At 40.8% G+C, this 16,767-nt stretch overlaps 1 protein-coding gene across 2 annotated transcripts in view; it reads right to left on the bottom strand.

The window, feature by feature from the left end:
- Positions 1-16,767, bottom strand: part of DAB1 (DAB adaptor protein 1) — a 1,166,965-nt gene that overhangs the window by 1,114,519 nt on the left and 35,679 nt on the right. The gene's annotated exons all lie outside the window — the stretch shown is intronic.

Below are 16,767 nucleotides of genomic sequence, written 5' to 3' on the forward strand. Positions count from 1 at the left end.
CTCTCCATGCCTAAATGCTTCCTGTGGCTCCAACTAACGATGTCGCCTACCCTCTAGTTCTCTCAAGCATTTCTCCAACCGAGACCCAGAACTGTAGGTCTCCAAGATAGTCAGTTCATTCACCCAGCTCCATGTACTTTACTCCTCCCCATCTTTCTCCATGCCTGTTTTCTTTGGAAACTAGGATGCTGAAGTCCAAACAAGGATCCAAAGTGTCAAGTGTCTAGAAACTGACTGACTCACTCACTATTCCGGGCTGGAGATCGAGGAAAGAACAGGTGATAACGGTGCATCTCTGATATGGCATACGGATATCAGACAGAATATGAGACATAGCTTTGAGTCCCTGCTCTGTCATTTATTGTGTGGGGGTGCCCCACAGCTCTGGTGAGCCTAGACTAGCTGAATTCAGCACACCACTGCCCACCACTCATAGAAATCAACCCCAAACAGGTGAGTGGCACTGAATACCTTGCTAACCCTTTGTTCTATATCATTTCCTGAGATAGTCACAAGAATCCTTGAAGGAAAATATCATCCCTATATATCTGACCGAAAAACTGAGCCTGGGAAGGTCTGAGTGATATGCCCACAGTCAGACAGCTAGCAAGTAAGAGAGCCAGGTCTCATGCCTGTGCCTCCCAGCTCCAGATCCAGTGATCTTTCCACCTCTGTGCCATTCATCCCCTGTGAGGTCACTGTCTGTATTTCTTTTTAGGTTCCAAGATCCCAGGGCCTCAGCCTCCGTTTTCAATCTGACAGGCAAGAATAGTAATCCCCACCCTGCCTTTTTCACAGATGCCCTGAGAATCAAATGAGATAATGTAGATGGAAGTGTTTTTCAAAGCACAATGCACCCTACAAAGATAAAAGGATGAATATTACAGTCAGTAGCTGGAGGAAAAATATGGGAGCAACAAATCCCAGGCCCTGTGGGGACTTACATACCACAAGGGAGGACCATCCTGAACACGTTCACTTCAGATGTACGCTCAAAGGAAAACATATGACAAGATGTATGTTCAGTCTCCCTTTTAAACGTTTATTGGTATAGAGACAGTTGGAGTTGTTCTTCAGGAATCCTGCTTCCTCTCTACAAAAATATGCTTATTCTCTCCTCCAGGAGAGAGGTCAGGATCTACCGCCTCTGTCTGAGAGGTCAGGATCACCAGCTTGAAGCAAAGGGAATTCATTGCCTGGTGTCACTTGGCAGTCCAGGGGAGTCCAGTCTAGTCTTCATTGATTCCAAGGCTGTTATTGTGTCTGTGATCCACCTCCATTTCCCTCTCCATCTCTACCCCACCTCTTCTTTGCTTTCCTCTGTGGCTTGCCCTCCCTACATCTCCCCCACCCCGCCCCCACAGAAAGTTTCTTTCTAAGGGGAGGGTAGAGGGTGTGGACATGGCTACTGAGAGCCCTAGTTTTGTATTATCTCAAGAAAGAGTTCCCAGTTTCAAACCTACAATTTTTTTTTCATCTTGTCCTGGATTGGATCACATGCCTAACCTCTATTCTGGCCAAAGGTAAAGGCATACTATGACTGACCAAGCCTGATGCAGACTCAATCGTGTGGCCAAACATCATGGAGCAGGGGAGAGGCAGTTCCCCGACAGCAGGAAGACCCCATTCCCAGATAAAGAGTACTGGACACAACATTACTAGGCATCTACTGTGGTGGCAGAGCCAAATTCAAACACTGGCTTCCCCAATTTCAAAACCTTTGCCTGTACTATCATCCTGCACTAATTCCAAGCATGGAGCACAGGAGGGTTAGAAACCTGGATGGCAACCAGATTGCATCTGGAATGACAGGATATAAGCTTTATAAGTCAAGGCGACGTCTGACTTAATCTTCAGTACCTAGCACATTTTAGGTACTTGGCCAATGTTTATTGAATGAATGACCACACTAGTTGATTGATAGGAAATGGAAGGATTCGGAGTCCCGATCAGGAATCAATAGAAAAGAAGACTGGGGTTGATGACTGATGGAGACCATGGGTGGATGTGGATGGTGGCTGAATTTAGTACATATTTGCTGACCCTGCTCTGTAACCAAGGCTCAGCATGGCAGGATCATCTCTTCCTGTAATCTAGTAGTGTTGCTGCTCAATACCAAGTGTCATTTCCTTAGAATACTGCATTTCCACCTATGCCAGAGAATAGTGTGCAATTCATATTGGCCTAGAAGCACTGAGCCATCTCTAGTAGGCTGCCATTCTCAATCTAATGCAGGCAAGTCTTCCTTGGGCTATCCATACTTTCTCATACTTATCTTCTTCACAACCAGTGGCAATCACTGGCAGGTGATTACTCCACAGAACAAAGGGCTCGGGGGAAGGGAGAAGGAGGATATTGCCAAATTGGGAGTCAGAAGACAAGAGTGGTTCTAGTTCGCTTTTGGCTAGTAACTTGCTCAGTGATCTGGGCAATGGTATGGGGGCCTCCATTTTGTATTCAACTAATGTTCATTATTCCACTTTCATGTAATTCTCAAAACAAGCCTGAAGATAGGTACTATTATGTCCATTTTACAAAAAGAAAAACAGAGACCCAAGGAGATTAGGCCAATGTGTCTGAGTTCCCCTGTTTGAAGGTAACATGGCTAGGAGTCAATTCTGAGACTCCTTGCCCCAGTGACTGTGCTCTTCCCATGATACCACTGATGCTTCTCCAGAGCCTTTGGCCACAGAGCTCAGCTACAGGGTCTGTGAAAAGAGGATGTCCGCTTCCAGCTTGGCCCTTTCCTGAAAAAAGAGGGAACTGAGAGCCAGGTGCTACCTTTTGGAGAAGGTGTATTTTTCTCCCTCTTTAATGGAGGTTTAAGAGAATACCCTTCACCATCACTGGCATTATTGCCAGAGAATCTACGGGTACACAGTTGCCAGGGTGATTAGAGTACTGCAAGGAGGATGGACTTGGCAGGAAAGGCTCCGTGGAAGCTCCACAGAGTTCTGAAGATGGTGTGGGCCTGCCCTTGCAACTGTGAACCTCTGGGTGCAGTCCGTGTGCCGAACGTCCACTCTCCAAGGGCCAGCAGACAGATAGCACAGCATCCTTAAAGCCTATTATTAGCAGACATAAGGGAAGAGGGAGCAAAGTGGGGAGGAGAAAAGGTGGATCATATTTATATTGTCTGTTTGCCTGGCTGTCATTCCCCACTAGCCTGCGAGCTCCTTGAAGCTGTGGGTTCTGTGCTGTTCATCTATGCATCCGCAGAATCTAGCAGACAGGCTGGCACTAATATGGGCCTGGGAAACATTTGATGAATGAATAAACGTGCTGTGTAAGTGCACAAACAAGAGCCCATCCAGGTTTTCTGACTCTGAGTCCACAAATGGATCTCCCCCACCCTTTTGAACTCCTATAAAAATTATTGCCTGGCAATTAATTTGACACTCCTATGCTGACTTGCACCATCTCTTGAGCTGTTGTATTCTGCCATAATTTGAAATTTTTATTGTTATTAAACATTTCACACGGGGATTTATGTCTTGTTTTCCTAACTAAGCTGTAAGCTCACTCATTCATGCAATAAGCATTCATTGAGTAGGTTTTCCTATTTAACCCTCCCCTCCTTCTCCGCGAAAATATTCATGCAGACCCTACTGTGTGTGTTGCAGGCACCATGCTCAGTGCTGGCTCTAAAACAACTCAAATTCAAATGCCTTTGAGAGTTACATTAGTAAGCATGACAGGTGAAGTAGATGACTGCTAAGATGGAGTAAGTATGTTTGGACAGGGCATCTGCACATGGCTTTACAACTTATTCCCCATGCAAAGGTACCCAGATGAGAGGGTGAAGATGGGCTGAAATCCGGCCTACTTCGTGCTCACCAAACCATCACTGGGCCAGAGGACAAGTTCTAGCTGCAGGTAGAAACAACTTTTCCTTCACTGGATGGCACTTTGACTTGACAAGCCTGCACATGAGGCTACAACTAGCCAACAGGGCTTTTTTTTTTTTTTCCTAATTTGCCCAAGGGCACTGCAAATGCTAAGGAAGAGTCTGTTATTTGTGGTATATGTTAGCATTAAAATGCAATTCAATAGATTGTTACCCAAATGAAATACTTCTGTAAAAACATATTCCACTTGGAGCAACCTTAGTTTCTAACTGATACTTTAAACAATGCTACAACACAGACATTAGCAGCTTAATCTCACAGTTGGGGAAGCTAGACCCTCAGAGAGTTGAGATGACAGCTGTGAAGTGACAGCTTAGGATGTAAGGTGCAAAGGTGAAGTAAGTGCTAGAGCTGCAACTGGAACCTAGCTTCTGAAAAGTAACAGGTCCTGAGTCCCTTCCCCTTGAGCGTGGAGATCTACCAGGCCTGCAAGAATCTGTGTGGTGCTTAGTTGGAGCCAGGGAAGATTTGTTGATCTGGATTTTAAATCTGTGCTGCTGTCACAAGGAGGCCTCACCCCAGTACCCCTCCACCCATGCACACTTGCATACAAAGATCATGTGGGGGATCCCCAGGACAGGCACGTGTAAGCTCTCCTGTCCTGGCATTGCAACTGTGGGTCTCTTCGCACACCAGGAGGAGTCTGAGAACCCCGTGAAGGAGCAGCTGTGTCTGTCAGCCTCGCAGGCAGTGATGAGTCGCTGCAGACAACAGACATGCCGGGGGCACCAAGGACCATTCTGTTTACTTTGCCTCCCTACTGCTCAGTTGTTCAGTCCAATCTGTTTCAGGAGTTCAGTTAGCGAAAAGAGTGAAAAAGAAAATCCTTTAAACCAACAGGCCAAGATATTTTACAGGTCTAGTTGGGGGCTTTTCGGAAAAATGAACAGAATATTGTTTCCAAGGCCACCAGCCAAACAAGGGCTCTACTTTCAGGTTTGCTATTAAATCACTGTGTGGCTGTGGGCCAGGCACTTGCCCTTTCCGGCCTCAGGTTCTTCTTTATGAGCATGAGGCATTGGACTAAGTACAGCATGAGGCTCCTGGCAATTCTGTGGTCTATAGTTTCATGATTCTTGACAAAACTGGACACAGGAAGAACACCAGGTATTGAAGGGGGACTGGCCACTCAGCAGAGAGGGAGATTTGGTAGTTGGATAAAGAGCCCAGATCTCAAAAACTATCAACACTGATGGCATTAGTTGAATTTCCAGTTTGATACTTTTACAGAGCGAGGGATGTTTTCAGTTAATGTGAGTTCATAGGTGTTGGGAGATCTATGGAAAGGATTATGCCCTTGTGAGTCTGACCCTCAAGATAGAGAAGTAGCAGCGTCCTGTGTTAACAGGATAAAGATTTCGAAATAAAAATGTTCTGGGTTCAATTCCTGGATCTGCCCCCAACACTCCATAATTACTGAATGAACAAGCTCATTGTGTGTCCTTGGACCAATTGCTTAACTTCTCTGAACCGTGTGTTTTTTCTACTGTTATATGGGACAATAATGATGATGGTCTAACAGGATTGCAATATTAAATGAGATGATATAACCAGCCCATAGTAGGCATTCAAAAATAATAGCTTTCTTCTCCTTTTCTCTTCCTTTGAAGAGGCACAATATAAAACTATAAAAAGCTTAAACAGGGGCACCTGGGTGGCTCAGTGGTTGAGTGTCTATCATTGGCTCAGGTCGTGATCCCAGGGTCCTGGGATTGAGTTCTGCATTAGGCTCCATGCATAGAGCCTGCTTCTCCCTCAGCCTATGTCTCTCACCCCCTCTCTGTGTCTCTCATGAGTAAATAAATAAAATCTTAAAAAAAAAATCTTTAACAAACTGGAACAGAGACAAAGAATCCAGAGATGGAGCACTGTGTATGCATACATCCACATGTGATTTGGTGCATTAGGAGAGAGGGTAGACTTTCATGGGAAGCTCCTTACGTAAGAGGCTTGCAAATAGTTAACCCCAAAACTGGGCAGTCATGGAGCCCAGTCCAAGGCATAGCTGAACTGTCTTACCTGGGATGCCTGGTTAGGTAAGACCTGAGGAATGAGTAAGCAGAGGGAAACCAGTGCTCTATGAAGACAAAACCTCTCCTAAGAGAGGGAAGGAAGAAGGATCTAAGCTGAGCATGCCTGGTTATTATTCCTAAATTCATATTCAGAAAAATTACTTTAATTCATCCAGAGAAGGGCAAAGAAAGGCCAGGAGCATGCAGAGAGAAAATAAAATCTTAGAAATGAGGACTAAGAAAAAGATGCTTATCTGACTCGAACAACAACCCACAGACGAGCTTTCAAACCCAGTTTGGGGAGAAGTTAAATTCCCCAGCTATCTCCCAGATGGAATTTACACCCAGTTTGGGGAGAAGTTAAATTCCCCAGCTATCTCCCAGATGGAATTTACCAAAACCATTCATGGACTTATCACTTGCCCCAAAATACTGCTTTTGAAATCACTATGAAACATTCAAGTAATAATGTCTAAGCGGCAATTGGGTCTATATGTCTATGGCCCCAGAGTCAGGTCTGGCCATAAGCTATCATTGTCGGAGGCATCAATCAGTAGAGTTAATTAAATATATGGGAGTGAGGAGACTTCTCAGAGATTGGGTAGAGTAAGAATAGAAAGGAGTGTAAAACGCAGCCCTCTAGAACACCATTAGTTAAGGGATAGAAAAAGAGGAAGAGCCTGTAAAGGGCAGTGAGGAATGGCCAGAGATGTAGTAGGAGGAAAGCTCTGAGAAGCATTGGCTTTGTGAGCCAAAGGAAAGAGAAGTTTAAGGATGAGGGTGTGGTCATCAGTGACACATGTTATTGAGGGATCAAGCTTGATATAAGGATTGACAAAAGGCCTTTAGATTTAAAGTGTGTAGGTCATTGAAAAGTCATTTCAGTGGGAGTGATAAAAGCAGAATCTAGAAGCAGGGGAAGATCGGGAGGTGAACAATACTTGTAGATAACTTTCAAAAAGTGTGGTGGGGAGGAAGGGTGAAGAAGTAGGGCAGTGGCTGGGTGTACAGGTTAAGTTCAGGAAGAAAAGAAACAGTTGACAAAACTAAAAGACAACCTACAGAATGGGAGAAGATATTTGCAAATGACATATCAGATAAAGGGCTAGTATCCAAGATCTTTAAAGAACTTATCAAACTCAACACCCAAGAAACAATCCAATCATGAAATGAGCAGAAGACATGAACAGAAATGAAGACATACACATGGCCAACAAGCCATGTATTCCACATCACTTGTCATCAGGGAAATACAAATCAAAACCACAATGAGATAACACTTCACACCAGTGAGAATGGCGAAAATTAACAACACAGGAAACAACAAATGGTAGAGAAGATGTGGGGAAAGGGGAACCCTCTTGCACTGTTGGTAAGTATGCAAGCTGGTACAACCACTCTGGAAAACAGTGTGGAGGTTCCTCACGATGTTAAAATTAGAGCTACTCTACGACCCAGCAACTGCACTACTCAGGGTTTACCCAAAGATAGAGATGTAGTGAAACGCCGGGACATCTGCACCCCAATGTTCACAGCAGTAATGTCCACAAATCTATCTATCTATCTATCTATCTATCTATCTATCTATCTATCTGGATATTACTCAGCTATCAGAAAAGACAAATACCCACCATTTGCTTCGACATGGATGGAACTGGAGGGTATGATGCTGAGTGAAATAAGTCAATCAGAGAAGGACAATCATCATATGGTTTCACTAATATGTGAAATATAAGAAATAGTGAAAAGGAATTATAAGGGAAAGGAGGGGAACTGAGTGAGGAAAAATTAGAGAGGGAGACAAACCATGAGAGACTCCCAACTCTGGGAAACAAACAAAGGGTTGCAGAAGGGAAGGCGGGTGGGGGGATGGGGTGACTGGGTGACGGGCACTGAGGGGGCACTTGATGAGATGAGCACTGGGTGTTATACTATATGTCGGCAAATTGAATTCAAATAAAAAAATGTAAATTTAAAAAATGAAGCAAGAAAAATAAAGAAAAAGCATTTTTCTTCCCTTTAAAATATAAGTACTTAAGCATGCTGAGGGAAAGAAGCCAGTGGAAAGGGGAAAAGCATATATAGAGAGAGGTGACGTTGGATGGAGCAAGGAATGTGACATGGCAGAAATATGAGCTCCAGGATACAGATGAAGAATGGAGGGGGTGGGGAGTGGATGCAGGGCCTGGGTTGCTCAGTCAGTTAAGTGCCTGACTCTTGATCTCTGTTCAGGTCTTGATCTCGGGGTCATGAGTCCAAAGTCCACATTGGGCTCTTCTCACAGAGCAGAAAGAAAGAAAGAAAGAAAGAAAGAAAGAAAGAAAGAAAGAAAGAAAAGAAAGGAATATGGTTTGGAATCACATAGATGAGATTCAAATCCACTTCCTAGTGGTCTGAATTCCAGTAAGTTATTTAGCATTCTATCTTCTCCCCTAAAGTCATTTTCTTCTGCAAACTGGGTATAATAAATAATATCTTCCTAAAGCAGTTATTAAGGCTGTGAACAAATATTTGATTCTCTCATTCTAGGCATGTTAGGATCATACTCTCTCATCCCAATTAAGCTCAGGCAAGGCCTTTGACTCCCTTTGCTCAATGACATATGGACATAAGTGATGGGCAGCACTTCCAGGTAGGAGCTTTGAGAGCCACTGTGTGCTTCACTAGGTTCTTTTTTTCCCTCTGCTGTAACAGCCTCGATGTTTATAGTGGCTGCTCTATCATTCTGAGTCTCAGGGTCAACATAAACGACACATTGTGTATGGTCACCACCCAACCTGCAACTGGCACATGAATAAGAAATAAATCTTTGTTGTTTTAAGCCACCTTGATTTTAGATAAGTTTGTTATTGAAGCATGGTCTACCCTATCCTTACTGGTAAACTACTTGTAAAATTACTGTGAGACTTATGTGAGAAAATATGTAACATATAAAGAAAAAGATAATAGGGAAAACAGAAATCACTCAATAAATCATGATTCATTTCACTTGTGGAGAGCTATACACAATGATGCTCTGTTGATAAGAAGCCATTTGAAGTGGTTTATAGGATGCAGAAATTACTTTAGTTGTAACTGAAAATAGCTAACATTTATTGAACAATTACTATAAGCCAGATTTTGGATAGAGAAAAAGTCCTCGCGCCTGTTTGCTTTTCTCTGTCATTTATTTTCTCTCTCCTCTGATTATTTCTGGCAATTCTTTTTAACCAACTAGATCTTGTACATCTGGACTCTTGGTGCAAGAAGAGATCCTAGAATTCACCCAATACAATCACCACTCAATGTCAGAACTCCCTTTATAATTTCCCTGACACATAGGCATCCAAATTTTGCTAAATGACTCTCAGCAGCAGTTTGCTTGCTACCTTCTATGGCAGCTGCTGGAGCTTAAATTCTAACGTGTCAGGAACCACACTTGCCTTGTTCATCCTGGAATTTCCTATGGCCAACACAGTACCTGGAAACAGTGGAAAGTCCATAAGTATGTATTAAAGGAATGAATGACTATATGGACAAACTTTTTTATAACTAACTTTTAGCTTCTTTGCCTGTAAGGCAGATATAATAATATTAATTTCAGAAGACTTTAACAAGTTAACATGAATGTGAATGAACCTGGTCCATTGCAGAAGCTCTATTACTGTTAATTCTCATCCTTTATCTCGATTCTCCTTCTTAAGCAAAGTGAAAAAATAAGCTAATGCTGCAATACAAACTAAATTTGTCTTCCAACTAGTTCTCCATAGCGGAATTTATGAGTAATCGCTAGAACAAAAGCATGATATGGATGGCAAGCCCTGAACATTATGCAGTCACAAATTTAGGAGACAGTATGATTCAGTTGTGAGGAATTCAGGCTTTGGAGCCCGGTGGATCTGAATGCAAATCCACTCCTTGTGGACTGTCTGACCATGCAAGTTTCTTCTATTTACTGGCCGCCATCAATATTCTTATCTTTAAATAGAGCTATCTCATAGGGTTGTTGCAAGGTCTGAAGAAAATTTGATATAAATGCTTAGCACTGGGCCTGGAACATAGCAAGCTTATTAAATATAAGATATTGGTGTTACTAGGTTAGAGCATTAAGATAACTTAGAAGCCTTCTAGTTTAATCCTCAATCAGTTCTCAAGTGCTCAGTAATTGGATCTTGTCATCAATGTGTTGGCTTTTACCACCTCACTTCCATAAATAGATATACTCTGTCACCTAGTCTATCCTAATGTATTAGTTAGAGTAACACTAGTTGCTATAACAAAAAAAAAAAATCTAAAGTGTATATGGCTCAGATACGATGGGAGTTTATTTCTTATTCAAGTTCCTGATTGGATGGGACACCTGGGTGGCTCAGTGGTTAAGTGTCTGCCTTCCACTCAGGTCATGATCCTGGAGTCCTGGGATCGGTCCCACATCAGGCTCCCCAAAGAGAGCCTGCTTCTCCCTCTGCCTCTGCCTCTGCCTCTGCCTCTCTCTCTGTGTCTCTCATGAATAAATAAATCAAATCTTTTAAAAGAATGTTCCTGATTGGTGAGTGGCTTTCTTTCAAGTGGTGAGGTAGGGATATAGGTTACCTCTCTGTCTTTTGACACCTGGTTTCCAAGGACACCAATCTTGTTTACATCAAGTCTTTAGAAAAGGAAAAAGAGAATGAATAAACCATATTTGCATATTACCTTGATGTGGAAGTAACACATTTCTTCTCATATTCCATCGGTGAAAACAAATCATATGGCACCTCCTAAATATAGGGGGTGCTGGCAAATATAATTGCTACCTGGCTTGAAAACTATTTCCCAGTTTATACTCTATGCTACTTCTATGAAAGGGTGAGCATGCATTGTGATGGTGAGCTAGTCACATGCTTCATAATGGATAAGCCTACTGTCATCTGTATTTTGTTTGCTATGATTTGCGCAGTCCTGGAAGAAAGGTTTTAATTTAAACATGGGCTGCCCTAAAGTATTATATACCATGTGGCATAACTCATAAAAATTTCAAATACATTATATATTCTACTTTTGCTTCCATCATAAAATGTGTCACGGACATGGAGGAGAGAGTGATAGAGGGAAAGAGAGAAAGTTAGAATTGGTAGAGCTAGGAGAAGGCACTTTATACACACAGTACAGGATATAAGGTTTCCATGAACCCTGTAGAGATAATGTATCCCCCATGCAATAAGCAAGGAAATAGGCTCAGGGAGGGGGCATGGCTTGTCCAATTTCACATAATATAAAACTACAGGACTCAGACTTGAACCTGGAATGGTCTAAATATAAAGCCAGTGTCATCTCTTTCTCCAGATGTGAATGTAAGAGAGTCCTCTTAGTTTAACTAGTTCAGTGCTCCCCACTGGCATGCTCTCTCCTCCAATTAGTCAAACTTACACCAATTCCTTTTCCTCCAGGGAGAATAACTTTGCAAGTGGTTTAATTCCCACTTCTATTGGCAATGCATTGTACATCTCACCCATAGGTATAATTACAAGCATGATCTATCTCTAGTCCACTTTTATTGACTCCCTTAATCAAAACCATTTTTCCATGTCTCACAAAGGGATATTAAAAAATTCTCTTTACAGTAGAATCTATGAATATTCCACTTGAAATGGCCCAACATCTGCCTCCTCCCCCAGCCAAATCCCAACCACATCTTGCCAGCAAAGCCCTCACCATTTTGAATAAGAAAAAAAAAAAAAAAGAGTGATAGGATCGGAATTACTGGAATAAGACTGTGGAATTCCACACTGGGAATTTGGCTTTACCTCTTTAATACAGCTTAAGATCCTACTCTGAGAGATAATAACAATAAAAAATAGCTTCATTTGCCGTAGATGATTTATTCATAAATGATTCATATTTTTCTAATAACTTGTATCCACTCCTCTCATCCAGAAGGCACCCATCAGCCACAAAGAGCCAACTATTGTTTTTGACTCTGACAGATGCTTATATTTGATCACTCCAATTTATGGAATATCTCTCTGTCTCTAAACACACACACACACACACACACACACACCAAAGAATCTGGTACAATTCATGGGGAGCATTAATTAGTGCATATCAAATGTGAACTTGACAGGGCTATGATTTAAATACAAAGATGCCTGAAGAATTATGATTCAATATTTGAGCTCCAAGCTATTCTGATGCTATTCTATCCACCTGAACAAATACGGCCTGGCATCCTACATTCTTTGCAGCTGGTGAGTCTGAAGAGACCTATTCTTTGGGAGGGGGAGGTGGGGAAGATTTCTCAGCAAGGTAAAAGACAGCTGGGACTAAGGGGCAGGCTCCTCCACCCCCCCACTGCTGTCAGGAAAAGTGGTTCCAGTAGCAGAAGAGAAGCACCCAACCAGCTGGTATCCCATGGAAGCTTCCATCCAGGATCTGACATCTTAACTGTGGAACATCCAGTACATACATGTTAACTCTTCTTGACCTCATTTTCTTCACCCAAAGAAATAAAAATTCCTACATCTCATTTATTTGTTATGTATTTATAAGAATTTACCTGTTTCAGAAGATCACTTATGCCAGGCCCTGATCTAGCATTTGCATGCAATTTCTCACCCATTCCTAAAGAACTACATAAATTCATGGATGAAAGAAGAAACCAAAAAGCAGAGAATTAAAGGATTTTCCCAAAGGTATCAAACTAGCAAATGATGGAGTGAGGATTCAAGCAATAGTCCATGCTCTCACATTATCCCATCTTGTCAGTTCTCTTCTGACTTTAAAGCTATTCAATTTAAATCAATGTAAGTAGAAAGAGAATTTATTGTTTCTCTCAACTAAAATGCTGAAGGAGTATCTAGCATTTGGTCTGGATGGATAGAGATGCCCAAATAATATCAATAGGGCTCTTTTTTTTCTCTGCTCTTCTTATGCTCTTTGTACATTGATCACATTCTTTCCACTTTCCTGAGGCCAACAGAAAACAGCCACAAGTGTCTCTAGCTTACTTTATACTTCATATATTTTTTTAAAAGTATCTTTCTGAAAAGGTCCTTTCGAAATATCCTGAAAAGGCTTCACTTGGTCTACGTTGGCCCCAGCTTGTCCCTCACTGAAGTCAGGAGAGGAATACTATAACTAGGAGGGGAGTGCATGAAGTCACCCTTTCCTTAATCTCCTGGAATGAGAAGAAATGCTTTCCCCAAAGAAAGGGATGCTGAGCAGATACTGATATATGTCCATCTCATAAGGATTAGAATAACACATAGCAAAAGCCTAATACATAATGCTTCTTATTTCTTAAACCAAAGATGAGACAATTCCTAAAACCATTTTTTAAAGTTTTTGCTTCATGCATTCACATGTGATATATTTAGAACTTTCAGTTTGGAATCCCTTCTATTCCAAGAAACCTCAATATCCTTAGGTTTACATCCCTTAAACCTCCCTTTTGTAGTCCTTATCCTTCCTGGCTGGTATGAGAGTTATTTATGGCCATACTTGCCCATCTAGTTCTCTACCCCCAACTAAAGTCTGAGCTGGGCAGGTACCTGATCTTACTGACATGTAGCAGAGATGAAAGCTTGGGCCTTACAAACAGAGAGATCTAGATTTGAATTTTAGCTCTGCCATTGTGACCTGTATGATTAGTTGAAGTTACCTATCCATTCTTAACTTCATTTTCCTCATCTATAAATATGATGATAATAATATGTATCTTTCCTTTTAAAAAGTATTCTTTTATAGCCACACTTTAATTTACAGTGAATTTAAGGCAGCTTATAATATAGTAGAAAAACAAATATTTGTGCAGAAGAAATTATAAGTTACAGTAGACATTTAAGATCCAAGGAAAAGGGGGGCAGCCCGGGGGGCTCAGCGGTTTAGTGTCGCCTTTGGCCCAGGTTGTGATCCTGGGGACCCGGGATCGAGTCCCATGTCAGGCTCCTGCATGGAGCCTGCTTCTCCCTCTGCCTGTGTCTCTGCCTCTCTCTCCCTCACTCTGTGTCTCTCATGAATAAATAAATAAAATCTTTTTAAAAAAGGCCCAAGGAAAAGGTAAAAATACATAGGTCTTCACAATTATTAAATTCTAACAGATGGTACATAATTATTAAAATTGTGCTATACATTTCCTAGGAACAAGTAGTAAAAGAGAAACTTAAGCAGTTAAGTGATCTATTTTCAATATGTAAAAGAAATGTGAGGAAGAAACATTCCAGGTCCTCATGAAAGCGAACTCCTTCCTGGCAATTATTTCTGAATATCACCCAAAAGGGCATTTGGGATAAATGAGATCTGGAATAATATATGTCAAACCCTTGATTGGTAATTCAATATAAGTGCTACCCAAAGACAAATAAATGGAAAGACATTCCATGTTCATGGATTGGAAGACTTAATACTGTTAAGATGTCAATATGACCAAAGGTGATCTATAGATTTAATGCAATACCTGTGAAAATCACAATGGCATTTTCTGTAGAAATAGAAAAATCCATCCTAAAATTCACATGGAATCCAAGGAGACTTCAAATAGTCAAAATAAACTAGAAAAGAAAGAACAATGATGGAAGACTCACACTTTCTGATTTCTTTTTTTTTTTTAATTTTTATTTATTTATGATAGTCACACAGAGAGAGAGAGAGAGGCAGAGACACAGGCAGAGGGAGAAGCAGGCTCCATGAACCGGGAGCCCGACGTGGGCGTGGGATTCGATCCCGGGTCTCCCGGATCACGCCCCGGGGCCAAAGGCAGGCGCTAAACCGCTGCGCCACCCAGGGATCCCACACTTTCTGATTTCAAAATTTATTATGAAGTTATAGTAATCAAAACGGTGTAGTACTAGCAGAAGGACATAGAGATCATGAAATACCGTAGAGTCCAAAAATAAACCTGCATGTATGGTCAAATGATTTTCAGCAAAGGTACTAAAATCATTCAATGTGGAAAGGACAGTCTTTTCAACAAATGGTGCTGGAAAAAAAAAAAAGCATATCCACAAAAGAATGAAGTTAGAAACTTACTTGCAACATATACAAAAAGTAACTCAAACTGGATCAAAGACATAAACATGAGACTGAAAACTATAAAACACTTTGAATACAACATAGGGGAAAAGCTTCATAACATTGGATTTGGCAATGATTTCTCAGATATGACCCCCCAAAGCAAAAGCAACAAAGGTTAAAATAGATAATTTTTTTAATTGGAGTTCAATTTGCCAACATTTAGCATAATACCCAGTTGATAAATTGGGTTTTATCAAAGTTTAAAACTTCTGCACATCAAAGGACACCAATCAACAAAATAAAAAAGCAATCTTTTGGGAGAAAAAAAACTTTGCAAATCATGTATCTGATAAAGGGTCGATATCTAGATTATTTATAGAACTCTACAAATTAAAAGCAGCAACAACAAAAAAACCCAAATGATCCAAATAAAACTGAGCAGAGGACTTAAATAGACATTTCTCCAAAGAAGACATACAGTTGGCCAAAAAGCATATGAAAAGATGTCAGACATCACTAATCACGAAGGAAATACAAATAAAAACTTCAATGAAATATAACTTCACACCCATTAGAATAGCTTTTAGCAAAAACAAACAAAAACCCAGAAAATAACAAAGTGCTGGCAAAGATGTGCAGAAATTGGAACTTGTACACTGTTGATAGGAATTTAAATGATCTAGCCACTATGGAAAATAGCATGTCAGTTCTTTAAAAAATTAAAAATAGAATTACCATATGATGCAGCACTACCACTTCTGGATAAATATCCAAAAGAACTGAAGGCAGGGTCTCAGGGAGATATTTGTATGCCTATGTTCATAGCATCATTAGTCATAATACCCAAAAAGTTGAAGCAAGCCAAGCATGGATGGATGAATGATATGTCCATACAGTATATATATTACTCAGCCTTAAAAGGGAAGAAAATCTGGCACATGATACAACATAGATGAATCTTAAGGACATGAAAGCCAGTCACAAAAAGACAAATATCATATGATTCTACTACTTGAGGTATCTAGAGTAGTCAAATTCCAAGAAATAGAAAATAGAATTATAGTTGCTAGGGGCTAGAGGGAGAGAAAAATGAGTTGTTGTTTAGTGGGAATAGTTTCAGTTTTTCAAGATGAAAAAGTTCCAGTGATTGATTCCACAACAATGTGAACATAGTTAATATTACTGAACTATACACTTAAATAGGGCTAAGATGATAAATTTTATGCTACGTGCATTTTATTACAACTAAAGCTTTTTAATTAAAAAAAAAAAAAAGCCCAGGTACTTCTTAATGCAAATTTCCTTCTCTGTTACCTAGCTAAGTCCTTTAAAAAAAATAGATAAAATTCAGTTGGGAAGTTCTGGAAAAGCTATACAGAGAAGACCTTTTAACTCCATCACAAAGGACTAGATAGCTCCAGAACAGAGAACCAGCAGCATGTGTAAAGTGTGTGAGGGAATAGTATGTGCCTAAGGACTTGGGAGTCCAGGTGTAAGCTGAGTGGAGAGAGTGATTGCTGATGAGGCTGGAGAGAAGCAGAATTTTTCTGTCCTGGTAAAGAGTCTAGACTTTCACCTGGAGGCACCAAGAGTCTTTTTACTCACGAAATTGATTGGAGTCATCAAAATTGTCATATCTTAATGATTTGAGAACTGGCTACCTAGTACATGAGTATCCAAGTCTTATAATTTTCTCTATGCTGTTTTCTTTTTTTCATTTGACTGATAATCAACATCATAAATATCACAGAGATAAGGAATGTTAGAGAGCAGTAAATCAACAAATCTTGACTTGGTGGAGGGGGTTAGGGGGAAGCTACACTGAGCATACTTGGGGTGTAAACTCTCCCTATTTTATGAGGGTGACTTTGTGT

This window comes from Canis aureus, chromosome 3, assembly GCF_053574225.1.
Source record: "Canis aureus isolate CA01 chromosome 3, VMU_Caureus_v.1.0, whole genome shotgun sequence".
Taxonomy (NCBI): domain Eukaryota; kingdom Metazoa; phylum Chordata; class Mammalia; order Carnivora; family Canidae; genus Canis; species Canis aureus.